This window comes from Ovis aries, chromosome 3 (assembly GCF_016772045.2).
Source record: "Ovis aries strain OAR_USU_Benz2616 breed Rambouillet chromosome 3, ARS-UI_Ramb_v3.0, whole genome shotgun sequence".
NCBI classification, from domain to species: Eukaryota; Metazoa; Chordata; class Mammalia; order Artiodactyla; family Bovidae; genus Ovis; species Ovis aries.
The window spans coordinates 207,265,083-207,288,730 of record NC_056056.1 but is presented as its reverse complement, the minus strand read 5'-3'; the positions used below and the strand labels follow the sequence as shown (position 1 = coordinate 207,288,730).

At 39.3% G+C, this 23,648-nt stretch overlaps 1 pseudogene; it reads left to right on the top strand.

The window, feature by feature from the left end:
* Positions 1–21,807: 21,807 nt before the first annotated feature.
* On the top strand, positions 21,808–22,340 carry LOC101105998 (selenoprotein K-like; annotated as a pseudogene).
* The last annotated feature ends 1,308 nt before the right edge of the window (positions 22,341–23,648 follow it).

The window sequence follows — 23,648 nt, the reverse complement described above, 5'->3', positions numbered from 1 at the left end:
CACTCAGAAACAGTAGAAATTTTCATAAGGTCACTACTCCAGTGTGTCATGGAGAATTTCTTAATTTATTTTCCTTGTTCAAGCAAAAACCCTAGCCATGTCCTAAAAGAATCACAACTTCACCTAATCAAAAGAAGAATAAACATTTCCTCAAGTTTCTTTTCCTGGATATTATATTTTCAAAGGTAATTGTGTGCGTGAGCTAAACTCTGCCATGGAAATTTCTCTGAACTAAGTTGCATGCAAGATGGTAAAAAGTAATGTGAACAATGAGCAAAAGTTTTTAATCTGAACATCAGTCTTTCCAATGAATATTCAGGATTGATTTCCTTTAGGATTGACTGTTTTATCTCCTTGCAGTCCAAGGGACTCTCAAGAGTCTTCTCCAAAAAGACAATCTCTTTAACAAGTGGTGCCCTATTAGGGCAAAGAAGAGGAAATGAGAAACTCTGTGGTAAAGAACACAATCTTCAACACAGGTGAAATGTGCTAAACTTGGTTAACTTGCAAAGACTCCAAAACCAAGCTTAAATAACTTTTTTTTTAATTTATTTATTTTCTGGAGGCTAATTACTTTACAATATTGTATTGGTTTTGCCATACATTGTTCAGTCGCTCAGTCATGTCCAACTCTTTGCGACCCCATGGACTGCAGCATGCCAGGCTTCCCTGTCTTTCACCATCTTCTGGAGTTTGCTAAAACTCATGTCCAGTGAGTCGGTGATGCCATCCAAATATCTCGTCCTCTGTCATCCCCTTCTCCTCCTGCCTTTAATCTTTCCCAGCATCGGGGTCTTTTCTAAGGAGTCAGCTCTTTGCATCAAGTGGTCAAAGTACTGGAGCTTCAGCTTCAGCATCAGTCTTTCCAATGAATATTCAGGATTGATTTCCTTTAGGATTGACTATTTTATCTCCTTGCAGTCCAAGGGACTCTCAAGAGTCTTCTCCAAAAAGACAATCTCTTTAACAAGTGTTGCTGGGAAAGCTGGTCAACCACTAGTATAAGAATGAAACTAGATCACTTTCTAACACCATACACAAAAATAAACTCAAAATGGATTAAAGATCTAAACACAAGACCAGAAACTATAAAACTCCTAGAGGAAAACATAGGCAAAACACCCTCTGACATAAATCACAGCAGGATCCTCTATGATCTACCTCCCAGAGTAATGGAAATAAAAACAAAAATAAACAAATGGGACCTAATTAAACTTAAAACCTTTTGCACAACGAAGGAAACTATAAGCAAGGTGAAAAGACAGCCTTCGGAATGGGAGAAAATAATAGCAAATGAAGCAACTGGCAAAGAATTAATCTCTAAAATATACAAGCAGCTTCTGCAGCTCAATTCAAGAAAAATAAATGACCCAATCAAAATATGGGCTGAAGAACTAAACAGACATTTCTCCAAAGAAGACATACAGATGGCTAACAAACACATGAAAAGATGCTCAACATCGCTCATTATCACAGAAATGCAAATCAAAACCACAATGAGGTACCATTTCACGCCAGTCAGAATGGCTGCTATCCAAAAGTCTACAAGCAAATAATGCTGGAGAGGGTGTGGAGAAAAGGGAATCCTCTACCCTGTTGGTGGGAATGCAAACTAGTACAGCCACTATGGAGAACAGTGTGGAGATTCCTTAAAAAACTGGAAATAGAACTGCCTTATGACCCAGCAATCCCACTGCTGGGCATACACACTGAGGAAACCAGAACTGAAAGAGACACATGTACCCCAGTGTTCATCGCAGCACTGTTTATAACAGCCAGGACATGGAAGCAACCTAGATGTCCATCAGCAGATGAATGGATAAGAAAGCTGTAGTACATATACTCAATGGAGTATTACTCAGCCATTAAAAAGAATACATTTGAATCAGTTCTAATGAGGTGGATGTAACTGGAGCCTATTAAACAGAGTGAAGTAAGTCAGAAAGAAAAACACCAATACAGTATGCTGCTGCTAAGTTACTTTAGTCGTGTCCAACTCTGTGCGGACCCCATAGACAGTAGCCCACCAGGCTCCTCTGTCCCTGGGATTCTCCAGGCGAGAATACTTGAGTGGGTTGCCATTTCCTTCTCCAATGCATGCATGCATCCATGTTAAGTGGCTTCAGTCGTGTCTGACTCTGTGCAACCCCATGGACTGTAGCCTACCAGGTTCCTTCATCCATGGGATTTTCCAGGCAAGAGTACTGGAGTGGGTTGCCATTTCCTTCTCCACCAATACAGTATACTAATGCATATATATGGAATTTAGGAAGACGGTAACAATGACCCTATATGCAAGACAGCAAAAGAGACACAGATGTAAAGAACAGTCTTTTGGACTCTGTGGGAGAAGGCAAGGGTGAGATGATTTGAGAGAATAGCATTGAAACAATATTATATGTGAAACAGATCACCAGCCCAGGTTCGATACATGAGACAGGGTGCTCAGGGCCGTTGCACCCTGAGGATGGGATGGGGAGGGAGGTGGAAGGGGGCTTCAGGATGGGGAACATATGTACACCCATGGCTGATTCATGTCAATGTATGGCAAAAACCACTACAATATTGTAAAGTAATTAGCCCCCAATTAAAATAAATATATATATATTTTTTAAATCTACTCCAACACCACGGTTCAAAAGCATCAATTCTTCAGCACTCAGCCTTCTTTATGGTACAACTTTCACATCCACACTTGACTACTGGAAAAATGATAGCTTTGACCATATGGACCTTTGTTGGCAAAGTAATGTCTCTGCTTTGGTGGCTGCACAGCACAGGAGTAGCCAAGAGGAGCTACCCCATGTTCAAGGTAAGGAGCAGCGGTTGTGCTTTGCTGGAGCAGCCATGAAGAGATATTCCACGTCCAAGGTAAGAGAAACCCAAGTAAGATGGTAGGCACTGAGAGAGGGCATCAGAGGGCAGACAGACTGAAACCACAGTCACAGACAACTGGCCGATCTGATCACATGGACCACAGCTTGTCTAACTCAATGAAACTAAGCCATGCCATGTCGGACCACCCAAAATGGCCGGGTAATAGTGGAGAGGTCTGACAGAATGTGGCCTACTAGAGAAGGGAATGGCAAACCACTTCAGTATGCTTACATTGAGAACCACATGAACAGTATGAAAAGGCAAAAAGATAGGACACTGAAAGATGAACTCCACCGGTTGGTAAGTGCTCAATATGCTACTGGAGATCAGTGGAGAAATAACTGCAGAAATAATAAATGGACTGAACCAAAGCAAAAACAACACCCAGTTGTGGATGTGACTGGTGATAGATGCAAGGTCCAATACTATAAAGAGCAATATTGCAAAGGAACCTGGAATGTTAGGTCCATGAATCAACATAAATTGGAGGTGGTCAAACAGGAGATGGCAAGAGTGAACGTCGATATTCTAAGAATCAGCAAACTAAGATGGACTGGAATGGGTGAATTTAACTCAGATGACCATTATATCTACTACTGTGGGCAAGAATCCCTTAGAAGAAATGGAGTAGCCATCATAGTCAACAAAAGAGTCTGAAATGCAGTACTTGGATGTAATCTCAAAAATGACAGAATGATCTCTGTTCCTTTCTAAGGCAAACCATTCAATATCACAGTAATCCAAGTCTATGCCCCGACCAGTAATGCTGAAGAAGCTGAAGTTGAATGGTTCTATGAAGACCTACAAGACTTTTTTAGAACTAACACCCAAAAAAGATGTTCTTTTCATTATAGGGTTCAGTTCAGTTCAGTTGTTCAGTCGTGTCTGACTCTTTGCGACCCCATAAATCGCAGCACGCCAGGCCTCTCTGTCCATTACCAACTCCTCGAGTTCACTCAAACTCATGTTTATCGAGTCGGTGATACCATCCAGCCATCTCATCTTCTGTCATCCCCTTCTCCTCCTGCACTCAATCCCTCTCAGCATCAGTCTTTTCCAATGAGTCAACTCTTCGCATGAGGTGGCCAAAGTACTAGAGTTTCAACTTTAGCATCATTCATTCCAAAGAACACCCAGGGCTGATCTCCTTTAGAATGGATTGGTTGACTCTCAGAAGTCTTCTCCAACACCACACAGTCCAACTCTCACATCCATACATGACCACTAGAAAAACCATAGCCTTGACTAGATGAAACTTTGTTGGCAAAGTAATGTCTCTGCTTTTGAATATGCTATCTAGATTGGTCATAACTTTCCTTCCAAGGAGTAAGCATCTTTTAACTTCATGGCTGCAGTCACCATCTGCAGTGATTATAGGGCACTGGAATGAAAAGTCAGAAGTCAAGAAATAATTGGAGTAACAGGCAAATTTGGCCTTGGAGTACAGAATGAAGCAGGGCAAAGGCTAACAGAGTTTTGCCAAGAGAACACACTGGTCATAGCAAACACCCTCTTCAAACAACACAAGAGAAGACCCTACACATAGACATCACCAGATGGTCAACACTGAAATCAGATTGATTATATTCTTTGCAGCTAAAGATGGAGACACTCTATACAATCAGCAAAAACAAGACCAGGAGCTGACTGTGGCTCAGATCATGAACTCCTTATTGCCAAATTCAGACTTGAACTGAAAAAAGTGGGGAAAACCACTAGACCACTCAGGTATGACCTAAATCAAATCCCTTGTGACTATACAGTGGAAGTGAGAAATAGATTTAAGGGCCTAGATCTGATAGACAGAGTGCCTGATGAACAATGGAAGGAGGTTCATGACATTGTACAGGAGACAGGGATCGAGACCATGCCCAAGAAAAAGAAATGAAAAAAATTGAAATGGCTGTCTGAGGCGACCTTACAAATAGCTGTGAAAAGAAGAGAAGCGAAAAGCAAAGGAGAAAAGGAAAGATATACCCATTTGAATGCAGAGTTCCAAAGAATAGCAAGGAGAGATAAGAAAGCCTTCCTCAGAGATCAGTGCAAAGAAATAGAGGGAAACAATAGAATGGGAAAGACTAGAGATCTCTTTAAGAAAATTAGAGATACCAAGGGAATATTTCATGCAAAGATGGGCTTGATAAAGGACCGAAATGGTAGGGACCTAACAGAAGCAGAAGATACTCAGAAGAGGTGGCAAGAATACACAGAAGAACTGTACAAAAAGGTTCTTCACAACCCGGATAATCATGATGCTGTGATCACTCACCTAGAGCCAGACATCCTGGAATGTGAAGTCAAGTGGGCCTTAGGAAGCATCACTACGAACAAAGCTAGTGGACGTGATGGAATTCCAGTAGAGCTATTTCAAATCCTGAAAGATGGTGCTGTGAAAGTGCTGCACTCAATATGTCAGTAAATTTGGAAAACTCAGCCGTGGCCACAGGGCTGGAAAAGGTCAGTTTTCATTCCAATCCCAAAGAAAGACAATGCCAAAGAATGCTCAAACTACCACGCAATTGCACTCATCTCATAAGCTAGCAAAGTAATGTTCAAAATTCTCCAAGGCAGGCTTCAGCAATACATGAACTGTGAACTTCCAGATGTTCAAGCTGGTTTTAGAAAAGTCAGAGGAACCAGAGATCAAATTGCCAACATCCACTGGATCATTGAAAAAGCAAGAGAGTTCCAGAAAAACATCTATTTCTGCTTTTAAAGCCTTTGACTGTGTGGATCACAAGAAACTGTGGAAAATTCTGAAAGAGATGGAATACCAGACCACCTGACCTGCCTCTTGAGAAACCTGTATGCAGATCAGGACAACAGTTAGAACTGGACATGGAACAGCAGACTGGTTCCAAATACGGAAAGGAGTACATCAAGGCTGCACATTGTCACCCTGCTTATTTAACTTATACACAGAGTACATCATGAGAAATGCTGGGCTGGATGAAGCGCAAGCTGGAGTCAAGATTGCCAGGAGAAACATCAATAACAGATATGCAGGTGACACTACCCTTATGCCAGAAAGTGAAGAGGAACTAAAGAGCCTCTTGATGAAAGTGAAAGAGGAGAGTGAAAAAGTTGGCCTAAAGCTCAACATTCAGAAAACTAAGGTCATGGTATCTGGTCTTATCAGTTCAGTTCAGTTCAGTTCAGTCCCTCAGTCATGTCTGACTCTTTGCGACCCTATGAACTGCAGCACACCAGGCCTCCCTGTCCATCACCAACTCCTGGAGTTTACCCAAACTCATGTCATTTGAGTCGGTGATGCCATCTAACCATTTCATCCTCTGTTGTCCCCTTCTCCTCCTGCCTTCAATCTTTCCCAACATCAGGGTCTTTTCCAATGAGTATGGTCTTTGCATCATATGACCAAAATACTGGAATTTCAGCTTTAACATTAGTCCTTCCAATGAACACCCAGGACCAATTTCCCTTATGATGGACTCGTTGGATCTCCTTGCAGATCAAGGGAATCACTTCCTGGCAAATAGATGGGGAAACAGTGGAAACAGTGACTGACTTCAAAATCACTGCAGATGGTGATTGCAGCCATGAAATTAAAAGACGCTTACTCCTTTGAAGGAAAGTTATGACCAACCTAGACAGCATATTAAAAAGCAGAGACATTACTTTGTCAACAAAGATCCGTCTAGTCAAGGCTATGGTTTTTCCAGTAGTCATGTATGGTTGTGAGAGTTGGGCTATAAAGAAAGCTGAATGCAGAAGAACTGATGCTTTGAACTGTGGTGTTGGAGAAGACTCTTGAGAGTCCCTTGGACTGCAAGGAGATCCACCCAGTTCATCCTACACGAGATCAGTCCTAGGTGTTCATTGGAAAGACTGATGTTGAAGCTGAAACTCCATTATTTTGGCCACATGATGCGAAGAGCTGACTCATTTGAAAAGACTCTGGTGTTGGGAAAGATTGAAGGCAGGAGGAGAAGGGGACGTCAGAGGATGAGATGGTTAAATGGCATCACCGACTCAATGGACATGAGTTTGGGTAAACTCCGGGAGTTGGTGATGGACAGGGAGGCCTGGTGTGCTGCAGTTCATAGGGTCGCAAAGAGTCAGACATGACTGAGCAACTGAACTGAAATAGGTCGGTCACAGCTTTTCTTTCAAGGAGCAATAATCTTTTAATTTCATGGCTGCAGTCACCATCTACAGTGATTTTGGAGACCAGTAAAATAAAGTATCTTACTGTTTCCATTGTTTCCCTGTCTATTTCCCATGAAGTGATTGGACCAGATGCCATGATCTTAGTTTTCTGAATATTGAGTTTTAAGCCAACTTTTTCACTCTCTTCTTTCAATTTCGTCAAGGAGCTCTTTAGTTCTTCTTTGCTTTCTGCCATAAGAGTGGTGTCACCTGCATATCCAAGGTTATCGATATTTCTCCTGGCAATCTTGATTCCAGCTTGTGCTTCATCCAGCCTGGCATTTCACATGATGTCCTCTGCATATAAGTTAAATAAGCAGGGTGACAGTATACAGCCTTGACATACTCCTTTCCCTATTTGGAACCAGTCTGTTGTTTCACATCCAGTTCTAACTATTGCTTCTTGACCTGCATACAGGTTTCTCAGGAGGCAGGTAAGGTGGTCTGATATTCCCATCTCTTGAAGAATTTTCCACAGTGTGTTGTGATCCACACAGTCAAAATCTTTAGCATAGTCAGGAAGCAGGAGTAGATGTTTTTCTGGAATTCTCTTGCTTTTTCTATGATCCATTGAAGGTTGGCAATTTGATCTCTGATTCCTCTGCCTTTTCTAAATCCAACTTGAACATTGGGAAGCTCTTCGTTCACGTGCTGTTGAAGCCTCACTTGGAGAATTTTGAGCATTATTTTGCTAGCCTGTGAGATGAGGGCAATTGCACAGTAATTTGAACATTCTTTGCTATTGGAAAGAAAATTGACCTTTTCCAGTCTTCTGGCCACTGCTAAGTTTTCCAAATTTGTTGGCATATTGAGTGCAACAGTTTAACAGCATCATCTTTCAGAATTTGAAATAGCTCAGCTGGAATTCTATCACTGCCACTAGCTTTTTCATAGTGATGCTTACTAAAGCCCACTTGACTTCGCACTCCAAGACATCTGATTCTAGGTGAGTGACCACAACATCGTGGTTATCTGGGTCAAGAAGATATTTTTGTATATTTCTTCTGTGTATTCTTGCCGCCTCTTCTTAATATCTTCTGCTTCTGTTAGGTCCATTTCTGTCCTTTATTGTGCCCATCTTTTCATGAATTGTCCCTTGGTGTCTCTAACATTCTTGAAGAGATCTCTAGGCTTTCCCCTTCTGTTGTTTTCCTGTTTCTCTGTATTGTTCACTTAGGAAGGCTTTCTTATCTCTCCTTGCTATTCTTTGGAACTCTGCATTCAGATGGTTATACCTTTCCTTTTCTCCTTTGCCTTTTGCCTCTCTTCTTTTCTCAGCTACTTGTAAGGTGTGCTCAAACAATGATTTGCCTTTTTGCATTTTTTTTTCCTGGGGCATGGTCTTGATCACTGCCTCCTGTACAATGTTATGAACCTCCATCCATAGTTCTTCAGGCACTCTATCATATCTAATCCTTTGAATCTATTTCTCACTTTCACTGTATAATCATAAGGGATTTGATTTAGGTCATACCTGAATGGCCTAGCGGTTTTCCCTACTTTCATCATTTAATTCTGAATTTGGTAATAAGGATTTATTATCCTTAAGTTAATAAATAACAAGGATAGATAAATAGATATTAAAATAGTTATATATATATAATTTATATTATGATGAGAAATTAGAAATATTTGAATGTATAAAAAGTTATGAATTTATAATGATACAAAAGGAAGAAATTTTTATTTCCAGCAGCAGCAGCAGCAATGATACAAAAGGAAGCAATTTATATTTCCAATATAAAATGTGAATATATATTATAAGACTTGCTTATTTTTAAAAAATATTTTTACTTTGTATTGGGTTATAGCCAGTTAACAAACATCTTGTAATAGTTTCAAATGAACAATAAAGGGACTCAGCCACACATATACATGTATCCACTCTCCCCCAAACTCCCCTCCCAACCAGGCTGCCATGCAACATTGAGCAGAGTTTCCTGTACTGTACAGTAGATCCTTGGTGGTTGTCCACTTCAAATATAGCAATGTATACATGTCTATCCCAAACTCCCTAACTATTCCTTCCCCTCAAGCCTTGTTTATTTTTAACTGACTTTGGAAAACAAATGTATTATTATGATATGTACATTAATATCTCTTTTCTTCTTTCAGTAAGAGTATATGCATTTCCAAGCATAGCTATTTCCTTGTTCTGTTTTGTAGAACTAAATAATAGATACAGAAATGGTAAGACAAGTAATTCTGGAGGAAAATTTCTGGAGCAAAAAACAGGAACAACCAATGTGCAGTAGTTGCTACATCTGAAAAACCAAGCAGGAAAAGAAGCCAGGAGTTCATACAAAGTAACTGAATAGGGGATTTCCATGGCAGTAAGTAAGCCTGGTTAGGACTCCAGGCTTCCATTGCAGGGGGCACAAGCTCAATCCTTGGTATGAGAACTAAGATCCCACATACCCGTGGGGTAGGTCTAAAAATTAAAAAATAGAAAGAGAACTCCTAATGTGCTACAAAGTTACAAATTAGTCAAACATGCTAAGCAAAAGAGCTAACAAGGAAGACTCCTTTATACTCTAGAAGATAAGACCCTAACATCAAATGACAGACTTTGAAAATATAAGAAATACATGGCTTTGGAATAATGCTGACAGATGAAGTCAGTGAGTTACGCAGCATTTAGCCAGTAAGATAGTAGTATATGTATGATATTTCTGGAAGAAATGTCTGGTTGCAAAAAAAGAAAAAGATGTGAAAAGTACAAGATCAAAATAGACTGATGTCATGAGTGAAATTAAAGAATAAAACAGCTATCAGATTCTGGTTCAAGACAGTGTTATAAGAGACTCCTGAACACACTTCCTTCCATGGACACACCAAATCTGCAGCTACACGTGCAATAACTCCCTCTGAAAGAAATCTAGAAACAAGCTGAGTGACTCCTGCATATCAAGCAAACATGAAAAAAAAATATCAAAATGGGTAGGACCATGGTTGACATATTGTTAATCTCGAAGGAAAACAAAATCTGGAATCATGATTCAGCAGGAGAATGTTCGCACCTTGGTCAGACTTGAAATCAGACAATAGCACTGAAGGCCTTGATAACACATGTGTGTAGGTACAGAGAACTGCGAAAAGAATGGCTTGAAAAAAGGCTAGGTACAAGTACAGATCACTTCAGTCATGTCTGACTCTGCAACACTATGGACCGTAGCCTGCCACTCCTCTGTTCATGAGATTCTCCAGGCATGAATACTGGAGTGGGTTGCCATGCACTCCTCCAAGGGATCTTCCTGACCCAGAGATCAAACTCATGTCTCCTGCATCTCCTGCACTGACAGATGGGTTCTTTACCATTAGCACTACCTGGGAAGCCCTAGAAAGGATAGGACTGTGGGTCAGTTGAATAGTTTTCAGCACAGGGTCCAAAATTCAGCAAGAAACCAGAGCCAGAATCATGGGCACAAAGCCTGAGTCAGAAACCTAATCATTAAATGGATGAAAAATGGGTATATTGGAAAGGGTATTATGATCATAAGATAAAGATTTTTTAAAAGTCATAGACATTGAAAGTGACTTATACTGTAGATATCAGGCTTTTTTGCAGCAAAATTGATTTCAACCCTACAAATCAGAGAAGCTGGTGTCCTTTATGATTTCTCAAGTCATCTCAGAAGCTGAGAAATACTGAGTCTGTAGGATGTTGACGCTGGCAAATAAAAACTGGAAAAGGCTGAAGAGAGGAGTGGCTGACAAGTATGGGTGCTCTGTAGACTGATTCCTAAGACAGTCTTAAAGGTTTTCTCTGATTAATTATCCAAATCTTTTGTTTAGTGTGTCTGACACACCAACAGTCCTGACAGTGTATGTCAAAACTTGGACTTTATCCCTAAGGACAGTTCTGGTCTTTCTTTTCCCCTTTCTCAATGAAGGACCATGAAAATAAAATTAAGCAAGTTATTTCAAGGAACTTTGAAAACTATCATGGGCCATGCCAGTGTAAGTTGTGTTGTATAAGGGGTCACCATCTTTGTTGTTATTACTGTGCAGGAAAACAGTTTCTTTTGCACAAATGTTCTTAAACTGAAATCATGCAAACGAGACCAAAATGCAGGATCACTCAAGCAATTTGGAAGTAAAAAGCCAACCAAGACTAATGTTTAAAATTCATGAATTGAATTAATGCTATAAAATTTCAAAGTAGCAGGTTGATGGCATGCTCAAGTCACTGGGCACTCTGCACATCTTCAGGAAAGAATTAGACTTCTCACAGATTGAAAAAGTGGTATAAATGTATATCATTTAAAGGAGGACAACAGGTATTCATTACAGACTAACAAACTCCATTTCAATGGTGGTCAATTAAGCAAAGAAAGTATAAGGTATTTTAAAATTAGCTTCCAAGAAGGATTCGTATTGGTTTGGAAAATTTAAACAAAAGCATCTTACTCAAGACTCTGTTTTGAAGAAGATAGCCATTATAAACAAGGGAATGAAGCAAATTTGGCTTGTCTTACAGACTAGTTATAGTAGCTCAAAACCATATGTCCCTGTTGGTGGGAATATGAATTGATACAGCCACTATGGAAGACAGTATGGAGATTCCTTAAAAAACTAGGAATAACACCACCATATGACCCAGCAATCCCAATCCTAGGCATATACCCTGAGGAAAACAAAATTGAAAAAGGCACATGTATCCCATTGTTCATTGCAGTACTATCTACAATAGCTAGAACATGGAAGTAACCTAGACGTCCATCAACAGATGAATGGATAAAGTAGAGGTGCATATACACAATGGAATGTTACTCAGCCATAAAAGGGAATGCATTTGAGTCAATTCTAATGAAGTGGATGAACCTAGAGCCTAATATACAGAGTGAAGTAAGTCAGAAAGAGAAAGATAAATATTGTATACTAACACATATATACAGAATCTAGGAAAATGTTTCAGAAGAATTTATTTGCAGGGCAGCAGTGGAGAAACAGACATAGAGAACAGACTTATAGACATGGGGAGAGGGGAGGAGAGGGTGAGATGTATGGAGAGAGTAACATGGAAGCTTACATTACCATACGTGAAATAGATAGCCAATGGGAATTTCCTGTATGGCTCAGAAAGTCAAACAGGGGTTCCATATCAACCTAGAGGCATGAGCTGGGGAGGGAGATGGGAGGGAGGTTCAAAAGGGAGGGGATATATGTATACCTATGGCTGATTCATGTTGAGATTTGACAGAAAACAACAAAATTCTGTAAAGCAATTATCTTTCAATTAAAAAATAAATTTTAAAAATGTGCCCTCCACATTAATGAAGAAGCTAGACTATATCAACAGTTTCTAAAGTTGAAAATACTTCAGGGATTCATCAAACAGCAAAATGCTTTATTTAAAAACACACACACAAAGATTTAGACTGCTACAGAGAGTTTGTGGAAAAAGTTTTTTTAAGTCTTTTGGCCAAAAAAAAAAGTTGATATAAGTAACCCAAGCAAGGCACCTAGGAGAATATGAGTACAGCTCATGCCAGCTGTAACAACCTTGGAACATTATCTTTAAATGCCTTTATGGGATCACAAAGAGTCGGACACGACTGAGCGACTGAACTGAACTGAACTGAAAGCAGTGATAGTTCACATTAATTGATTAGACCAGGGATTATCCTAAGTACTGAACAGAAATTAACTTCCATGATCTTCACAAAACAAAGTATGTGCTATTTATTCCCACCATTACAAATAACATACCCATGTCTTTGAAAAGTTGGAAACTTGCCAGAGCTCCCACAGAGAGTATGCTAGCATTCAGATCTAGGTGATACAGCACGAAGCCCATACTGCTAACTACTGAATTATAGCCCCCTGAGAAAAGAAGGACATTTCATCATGTAAAAAGCCACTGGTTAACAGCAACTGACAGAAAAATTAAAAACATAGCCTCACAGGAAGTAAGACTGTATCTAGCATGGAAATCATGACTGGACCACACTCAAAAAAGAGTCTGCAAGAGGAAGGAAAAGAAACTATGCATGCCCACTACAGTGGTGATGAAACCAGCATGGGCAAACAGAATGAAAACCGCAGCAGCAATCCAGTGATTCAGGGGGGACCTACAGCTTCCGCTTTTGGTGGAGCAAGTAAAGAACACACTGATCTATGGCAATAGGTTTCTCAGAGTGAGACGGTCCAGAGTAAACTAGAGGCGATATCTTGTGGGGTTTTTTTGTAATTGCATCTTTCTAATTAAAGGATAATTGCTTTACAGTATTGTGTTTGTTTCTACCAAACATCAGCATGAATCAGCCATAGGTTTACCTATGTCCCCTCCCACTTGAACGTCCCCTCCCACTTGAACGTCCCCTCCCACTTGAACCTCCCTCCCGCCCTCCCTCCCCATCCCACCGTTCCAGGTTGTTTACATTTCCATGTTGATTAGTGATGTTGAGTATCTTTTCATGTGTCTATTAGCCATCTGTGTATCTTCTTTAAAAAATATCTATTTAAGTCCTCTGCTTATTTGTCGAGTTGGTTTCTTCAATGTTGAGTTTCATGACTTATGTGTATATTTTGCATTTTAATCCTTTATCAGATAAAAGTTTTCCAGATTTCTGCCTTTTTGTCTTGTTGATAGTTTCCTTCACCATACAAAAGCTCTTTTGTTTGATATATTCTCATTGCCTATTTTTGTTTTCCTTGCTTAAAAAGTCATATCAAAAATATAGTGTCAACCAATATCAAAGAGCATATTGCCTATGTTTTCCTCGAGGAGTTTTATGGTGTCAGATCTTACATTTAAGCCTTTGGTCCACATTATGAGTTTATTTTTTGTACATGGTGTTTTGTACATATTGCTGCACTCAATATGCCAGCAAATTTGGAAAACTCAGCAGTGGCCACAGGGCTGGAAAAGGTCAGTTTTCATTCCAATCTCAAAGAAAGGCAATGCCTAAGGATGCTCAAGTTCAGTTCAATCACTCAGTCGTGTCTGACTCTGTGACCCCATGGACTGCAGCACACCAGGCCTCCCTGTTCATCATCAACTCACGGAGTCTACTCAAAGTCATGTCCACTGAGTCTGTGATGCTATCCAACCATCTCATCCTCTGTCGTTCCCTTCTCCTCCCACTTTCAATCTTTCCCAACATCAGGGTCTTTTCAAATGAGTCAGCTCTTCACATCAGGTGGCCAAAGTATTGGAGTTTCAGCTTCAGCCTCAGTCCTTCCAATGAACACCCAGGACTGAATTCCTTTAGGATGGACTGGTTGAATCTCCTTGCAGTCCAAAGGACTTTCAAGAGTCTTCTCCAATACCTCAGTTCAAAACCATAAATTCTTCAGTGCTCAGCTTTCTTTATAGTCCAACTCTCATATCCATACATGACTACTGGAAAAACCATAGTCTTGACTAGATGGACCTTTGTTGGCAAAGTAATATCAAGAGGCTCTCTAGTTCTTCTTTGCTTTCTGCCATAAAAATGCTCAAACTAGCGCACAATTACAATCATCTCACACACTAGCAAAGTAATGCTCAAAATTCTCCAAGCCAGGGTTCAACAGTACATGAACCATGAACTTCCAGATGTTCAAACTAGATTTAGGAAAGGCAGAAGAACCAGAGATCAAACTTCCAACATCTGTTGGATCATCAAAAAAGCAAAAGAGTTCCAGAAAAACATCTAATTATGCTTTATTGACTATGCCAAAGCCTTTGACTATGTGGATCACAGCAAACTGTGGAAAATTCTTCAAGAGCTGGGAATACCAGACCACCTGCCTGCCTATTGAGAAATCTGTATGCAGGTCAAGATACAGTTAGAACTGGACATGGAACAACAGACTGGTTCCAAATAGGGAAAGGAGTACGTCAAGGCTGTATATTGTCACCCTGTTTATTTAACTTATATGCAGAGTACATCATGAGAAATGCTGGGCTGGAGGAAGCACAAGCTGGAATCAAGATTGCCAGGAAAAATATCAGTAACCTCACATATGCAGATGACACCACCCTTATGGTAGAAAGTGAAGAATAACTAAAGAATATAAGAATATATATAAGAATATAATTCTATATATATATTATATATAGAATATAAGAATATAATATATATTATATAATATATAATATAACTAATAACTCTTGATGAAAGTGAAAGAGGAGAGTGAAAAAGTTGGCTTAAAACTCAACATTCAGAAAACTAAGGTCATGGCATCTAGTCCCATCGCTTCATTGCAAATAGATGGGGAAACAATGGAAACAGTGACAGACTTAATTTTGGAGGGCTCCAAAATCACTTCAGATGGTGACTGCAGTCATGAAATTAAAAGATGCCTGCTCCTTGGAAGAAAAGTTATGACCAACATAGACAGCTTATTATAAAGCAGAGACATTACTTTGCCAACAAAGGTCCATCTAGTCAAGGCTATGGTTTTTCCAGTGGTCATGTATGGATGTGAGAGTTGGACTATAAAGAAAGCTGAGTGCTGAAGAATTGATGCTTTTGAACTGTGGTATTAAAGAAGACTCTTGAGAGTCCCTTGGACAGCAAGGAGATCCAATCTGTCCATCCTAAAGGAATTCAGTCCTGGGTGTTCATTGGAAGGACTGATGCTGAAACTGAAACTCCAATACTTTGGCCACCTGATTCGAAGAACTGACTCATTTGGAAAGACCCTGATGTTGGGAAAGATTGAAGGTGGGAGGAGAAGGGAACGACAGAGGGTGAGATGGTTGGATGGCATCATGGACTCAGTGGACGTGAGTTTGAGTAAACTCCGGGAGTTGGTGATGAACAGGGAGGCCTGACATGCTGCAGTCCATGGGGTCACAAAGAGTCAGACATGACTGAGCGACTGTACTGAACTGAATATGGTGTGAGAAAGTAGTTCAGTTTGATTATTTTGCATATAGTGATCCAGTTTTCCCAACATTTACTAAAGAGACTGTCTTTTCCCATTATATGCTATTGCCTCTTTTGTTTAGATTAACTGATACCACCCTTCTTTCTCAAGATTGTTTTGGCTATTCAGTCTTTTGTGCTTCCATAACAATTTTTGAACTATTTGTTCTAGTTTTATGAAAAATATCATTGGCATTTCGATAGGGATTGTATTCAATCCGTAGGTTGCCCTGGGTATAATGGTCATTTTAACAATGGCTATTCTTCCAATTCATGATCACAGCATATCTTTGCATCTGCTTGTGTCACCTTCAATTTCTTTCATCAGCTTTCTGAGTACAGTTATCTTACAGTTTTCTGAGTACAGGTCTTTTACCTCCTTGGTTAGATTTATTCCTGTGGACTGTAGCCTGTGGACTGTAGCCTCCAGAATCCTGGAGTGGGTAGCCATTCCCTTTCTCAGGGAATCTTCCCGACCCAGGGATCAACCAAGGGATCAAACTCAGGTCTCCTGCATTGCAGGCAGATTCTTTACCATCTGAGCCACCAGGGAAGGGTATCTTACAATTATAAAAATCCCAAGGGTCAGTCCAGCCACAGCACTACTTCTGAAAGGGGAGAAGTCTATACGGACTTGCCACGGCCCCAGGTGAATGTCCCTAAGCATTTCTAGCCAATAACATTGCTATCAATAGGCAAAGACCAGCAGAAAACAGGAAGTTAAAGCAAGGAAAGTTGTTGAGAATGATCCTTTGATTTATGATTTGAGCATCTGTTTACATGCTGATTGAAGCCATTTACTGAAATGGAAGCACTAGAAAAAGCAGTTTTTAGTAAAATCTAGGGCATTCAACATGTTAAGCTTGAAATGCTTCTTTAAGATCTTCAAATAAGGGAACTTTACTCAATATTCTGTAATAATCTACATGGGAACAGAATCTAAAAATAGTGACTATACGTATATGTATAACTAAATTGCTTTGCAGCACACTTAAAACGTTATAACAAAATATTATATACCAACTATGTTGTTTAGTCACTGACTCTTATAGTATCTGATTCTTGTGATCTTCATGGACTGTAGCCTGCCAGTCTCCTCTGCCCATGGGATTTCCAGGCAAGCATACTGGAGTGGGTTTCCATTTCCTACTCCAGGGTATCTCCAGCCATTCCCCAGTGGCTCAGTGGTAAAGAATCAGCCTGCAATGCAGGAAACCTGTAGAAGACGCAAGTTCAATCCCTGGGTAAGTCAACTGTACTACAATACTGGAGTGGATAGCCTATCCCTTCTCCAGTGGATCTTCCTGACCCAGGAATCAAACTGGGGTCTCCTTCATCACAGGTGAATTCTTTACCAACTGAGCTATCAGGGAAGCTGCCACAATATAAATAAAAATTAAATTTAAAATAAATTTTTGAAAAAAGATCTCCAAATGAGACAGCAAGACCTACTAATTTGGAAATCAGGAAGATTCAGTTGAACAGAAATTTAAACATTAGAAAAGAAAGTTTGATTAGTCCTAGCAAAAGTGTGTATTTCAGTAGGATTATATTTCACAAGCAAGGCATATACAATTTTTCCATTAGGCAGACTTTTGAAGAGTCACTGGGAAAGAGGAAGGGGGTTTGTTCCTTTATAGTACATTATGTCTTTGTTAGACTACAGAGTCATGTTCTTACAAACCACCAGAACACAACCACCCCCTCACAGATCATTTCACCCCTGTTCTCCCACATGCCCTCTCATTCACATGCCTTAAGAATACAATCTGCCATCATGATTCCAGCCATTTAATACTAACTTCCTCCTTTTGAGAGTTTCTGAAGTTTCCTGACTACTACTAACTACAAAGAATCATAAGAGATAATATAACCGACAAGGGAAATTGTTAATGCTTTGAGATATTCTAATCTTACAATAAAAACTATCTCTTTGTTTTTTGGAAAACACAGGCACAGATCTTTCAATTCCTCACTTCATTTCATCCCTCTTTTCATTCTTTTTTTTTTTTTTTTTAATGTGTGGATACTCAACTCAGTCTGATTTTTCTGTATTTCTTAGTCAAATATGGATTTTCTAACCCACTTCCCCTTAATCAATGAAATACATATTCTTAAACCCTTCCTTCTCTATCACTTGACCTTGAAAAACTAAAATGGAGCTAACTTTTGTGATGATGCTGTTTTTTTTGTTGTTTTTTTTGGATTACACTAACATCTGAGGTTGGTTTTTTTTTTTAATATTCCAGAAAATTTCAGGTTATCTAAACCAAATGTTCCAAATTCACATAAGGAGGCAGGTTGGGTTGCTCTCTCTCACTTTTATCTGATTTTTTATCATCACATCAGAAAACAGATATTTTAAATCATCTGAGAAATAACAAGGCAAAGTGATGAGAAATCTTTAATGTCTCCCCAAATAGAAAATCTTAGATACCATCTTGAATCATGCTGCCTGTTTCTCTTATCTTCCCAATTGCTCATAAATCTGAGTTATCTTTCTAATTTCATGCTTCCTTCGCCTATTATTGTATATGACTTCTATTTCAGTCCTAAAATCATCTAGCTTCACAATTCTTTCACTTTCTTGGGCACTTACTTTATAGAACATCACTCTTGAAATCAACATCAATTCCTAAATTCCCATTCTTGGTTTTTTTACTTCAACTCTCCTATCTGGAACTATTATAAAAAGAAAATACAACCTCACTTTCACTTTGAAGTTATTCTTCTAGAAACACTAGTATGTACCCTTGTAGTGAGGCATGTGGAATCTCTTAGGTCTGTTTCCATGAAGATTTACCCAGGGAATCTGGATCTATTCCGAGAAGCTAGACCTTAGTCATTTTACTCTGAAAGACTAGGAAACTTTAGATGTGAAATTAATCTTAAAAGAAGTAGTATTGTTAAAGGCTAATTTTTATTAAAGGGAGAAAAAAATTCTAGAATCTGCATGTGCTATAACAAAAATTACTCAAATTTGGGACTTCCTTTGTGATCCATTGGCTCAGACTCTGAGCTCCCAGTGTAGAGGGCCTAGATTTGTTCCCTGGTCAGAGAATTTGACTCTGCATGCTGCAACTAAAGAACCACACAACGCAAGAAAGATCAAAGATCCCGCATGCCACAACTAAGACTCAGCACAGCCAAATAAATAAATATTTTTTAATTATTCAAATTTCTTTAAAATCCAGATGAAATGCATGCTCTAACTTCACAGTCCTTTCCCTGGTTGTTCAGCCCTCTGTAGGCTCTTGCCTCTTTTTGCCAGAGACCTTGAGTCCAAGTCAATCCAGGCTCAATTTACAGAGGCTGCTTTTTCTCACATTACAGCATTTTCATCACAATGAAGAAAAATAACATAATTCCTATTCTGCAACATTTATGTATGAACGTACCCATTAAAAAGTTTAATACAGTATTAAATATTAGATAATTTTTTAGAGAACCTTATATACATGAAAACTTTTTTGTGAGATACGATACAATAATTTATAACAAGATGTACATAATAAGATATATTGATATACTTGGTCCTCAACCTTCATTCGTGACTCACACAACCAAAGTGCTTATAATTTCCTGAGTGATTAGAGCAATAGAAACATCTTTTGTTACACTTGTTTTTCGTCCTTGGTTTCTAATGTAGCTCAGAGCAATAAAGGTAAAATGGATGTCTTTTATTATTTTTTAATGTGTATGTGTCGTCGAGTCCCTTAACAATTCACCTGAAATTATTACATCATTGTTAATCAGCCATACTCCAATACAAAATAAAAAGCTTACAAAAGAAAATTTTAAAACCTTTTCAAGGAGTTTATGCTAATGAAATGACTTTTGGAATGTCCCTATATAACCTATGGATAGAGGCTGATTAGCAAGGGGACCAACCATATAATTAGAATGCTGAAACTTACAGCCCTACTTCCCATCCCCCAGGGAAGGGAAAAGGATTGGAGGTCGAATTAATCACCAATGACTGATAATCAGTCATTCTATTGATACATGAAGCCCCAGAAAACCCCAAAAGGACAGGGTTCAGAGAGCTTCCAGGTCAGTGAAGAAGAATACTTCCATGTGCCAGGACAGTAAGTCATCCTCCCAAACTTCATGGCGACAGAAGTTCCTGTGCTCAGGAAACTTCCAGACCTCATTCTATGTATGTATTCATCTGGCTGCTAACTCTTCTCTTTTAATATCCTTTATAATAAACTAGGAATCTAGAAAGTAAGAGGCTTCCCAGGTGGCTCAGTGGTAAAGAATCTGCCTACCCATCCAGGAGACGCAGGAGACTTGAGTTGGATTCCAGGAAGGCCCTCTGGAGGAAGAAATGGCAGCCCACTCCAGCATTTTTGTCTGGAGAACCTCATGGGCAGAGAAGTCTGGTGGGCTACAGTCCATGGGGTCGCAGAGTCGGATACCACCAAGTGACTAAGCACGCATGCACACACTAGTAAGTAAACTGCTTCCCTGAGTTCTGTGAGCTGTGCTAGCAAATTAAACAAAATGACAAATTAAAAATTAATACAAAATGGATGGTTTTCTAAAAGATAAAAATTATTGGAAATGACTAAGAAGAATTAGAAATCCTGAGCCTCAGAATCATAGAGGAAAGGGAAAACATGGTCAAAGAAATCCTCTTAAATAGACAAGAGTTCTGAGAACGTCATGGGCAAATTTAACCAAATTTCTAAGAAGTATATATACACCTATATGCTATGGTCTGAATGTTTGTGTCCCTCAAAAATTTATGTGTTGAAATCCTAATGTCCAAAGATGGTGGTATTAGGTGGGGCCTTTGGGGGGTGCTTAGGTCATGAGGATGGGGCCATCGAGAATGGGACTCATTTAAAAAAAAAAAAAGAATGGGACTCGTGCCTTATAAAAGAAGTTTCAGGAAACCCCTAGACTTTCCCTTCCATCCTGGGAAGAGACAGGATGAGGGATGTCACCAACACATGATCATGCTGATGCCTTGACTTAGGCTTCCCAGCTTCAGAACTTTGAGAAATACATTTTCTGTCGTTTATAAGCTACCCAGTGTCCAGTGTTTTGTTACAACATTTCAAACATGCAAAGACACTATAATACAGGTAAATTTAATCAAATGGTTCAGAAAATAGAAAGGGAAGAAGAGCATTCTGACTCATTCTACAAAGTAGACTTAAACTGTTTACAAACTCACAGAGCACACACACACATAAAAACTATGAGTCTTCCCACTTACAGATAGAAATGCTTAGAGCAAACCTGACAACGTATTTAAAGAATGCTGTATTCCAACTATGTTAGATCCAGTCCCTCAGCCCTCAGTATCCACTCCCACCTCCTTCATCATAGCTACCATTGCTTCAGAGACTGGAAAGTTATGAATGACATTTTCCAGACTCCCTTTTATTTTCTTGATGCAAATTTGTAAACACCAATTAAATTCAATAGTGTGTGAGACTTGGGAGTAAAAATGAAGCAGGAGCTAACTTTCTATTGATAATAAAGGTCATAAATTGTGAATTTCCAGATGCAGTTGTGGCTAGACTGAGTATTCCTGTGTCCAGCCACCAGACCCTTATGGGTGAAAAGAAAATTGTGATGGGACTTCCTTGGTGGTCCCTTCCAATGCAGGAAGTGCAGGTTTGATCCCTGTTCAGGATGCAAAGTTCCCATGGTCAAAAAGTCAAAACATAAAACAAAAAATATCATTAAAAATTCAATAAAGATTTCAAAAAGAAGAGAAAATCGTGATGAGGTTGGCATGGAGGCAAAACTCTCTGGATGCTGCAGACCCTGGGATCACCGTTACTGCAGTATGACCTTGACCTCAAGGACATCATTCAAGAATCGCCAACTCAGAGAGATATAGAAGCTGAAAGGGGCCAGGCCCCACCACTGCTTTGAATAGGCAATGGACATCTCAAATGGACAAGTGTTGGACAGCAAGAGTCAATCCCAATGAACATTATCTTTTATCACAGGTTTCTTCTGCAGAATAGCTGAGTTTGTGGTTTTGTTTTTCAGAACTCTGCTTCAGCAAGATGTGAAAAAGAGATGAGGTTATGGAAGCTCATCCAATTCCAGATATGATGAAGGAAGAGGGCCACCAGGAAACTACCCCCTGTCCCCGGAAGAATGGGTTGAATTTATCACAGCCACCTGCTTGGCCTTAATCCTCCTTCAATGGCCAGTGGATGAGGAAGGTGCGTGTCTGCATTAAGAAGCAGACAACTGGACATGAACTTTCATGGTGGAAAGAAATCAGCAAGAAACGGAATGCTGACCGTGCTGGACAAGCTGGATGAACGTGTGCATCCAAACAAGGACTGCTCTGTGTCCTCGCATTCGAATGAGGTCGTGCTGGGAATTCCCTCTGCAGGGATCTGGCAGGACTGACATGCAGTTCTCTAAATGCACATGTTTGTCTCATCTTTTTGTCATTTATTAAAGTATTAACACACTTTATATTAATTAAAATACTAATTAATTGGCATACTATTAATAAAATACTAATTGATATGCTATTAATTAAAATAATAATATACTATATATTAATTAATATACTATATGCTAGTATTAACATACTATATACTATATTCCAGAGAAGGCAATGGCACCCTGCTCCAGTACTCTTGCCTGGAAAATCCCATGGATGGAGTCTGGTGGACTGCAGTCCATGGGGTCGCTAAGAGTCAGACACAACTGAGCAACTTCACTTTCACTTTTCACTTTCATGCACTGGAGAAGGAAATGGCAACCCACTCCAGTGTTCTTGCCTGGAGAATACTGGGGACAGGGGAGCTTGGTGGGCTGCCGTCTATGGGGTTACACAAAGTCAGACACGACTGAAGTGACTTAGCAGTATACTATATTCTCATCTTTATATAATTTTTTTTAAAAAAATGTTCCAAATGTGAAGAAAAGTAAAATGCTGTGTATTGAGTGCTGCTAGTGTCACTGTTTTCAACTTCTGAAATACTGTTCATGGTTTTTATTGTTGTTATTCTCATTTATAAATATATCACACTGTATTTACTAAAAAAAAAAAAAAAAAAGAAAGAAAGAAAGAAAGAATCCCCAACTCTCATTAATTTAGCCTCCAATCATTTTTCATATTTAAACTTTGGGTGCACAAAAAATTTTAATTATAATTTGAGATTTCTAGTATACTAGCCTCTTGACATTCTTGTTTTCTTTTGTTGTGTTTGATGTTTATTATATGAATATCATTAGCCAATATAAAAGCTAGAACTTAATAACATGTCTATGTGCTCCTGCCAATCCTGCCTCCTGCCTACCAAGCAAATGTCACCATTATATTGAGCTTTGATTATCAAACCCTTGATTTGTTTTCACTTTTACCATATATGTGCCTAAACAATACAAGCATACTGATTAAAGTTAGTGGCTCAGAGGTAACGAACTTGTCTGCCAATGTAAGAGACGTGGGTTTGATCCCTGGATCAGAAGACCCCCTAGAGAAGGCAATGGCAACTCATCCAGTATTCTTGCCTGGAAAATCCCCTGGACAGTGGAACCTGGTGGGCTACAGTCCATGGAGTCACACGTCAGACATGACTTTGTGACTAAGCAGGCACACATTGATTAAAGTTATCCCCATGAACAACTCTTCATTTTAATAACCACATTTCATAGACCCTAGATTTCTCTTAATACAGCATTTGTTGGATGATGTTTATAAATGAAAAATGTAGATATATGTACTTCCCAATGTGGTTTTGCCAATATAAA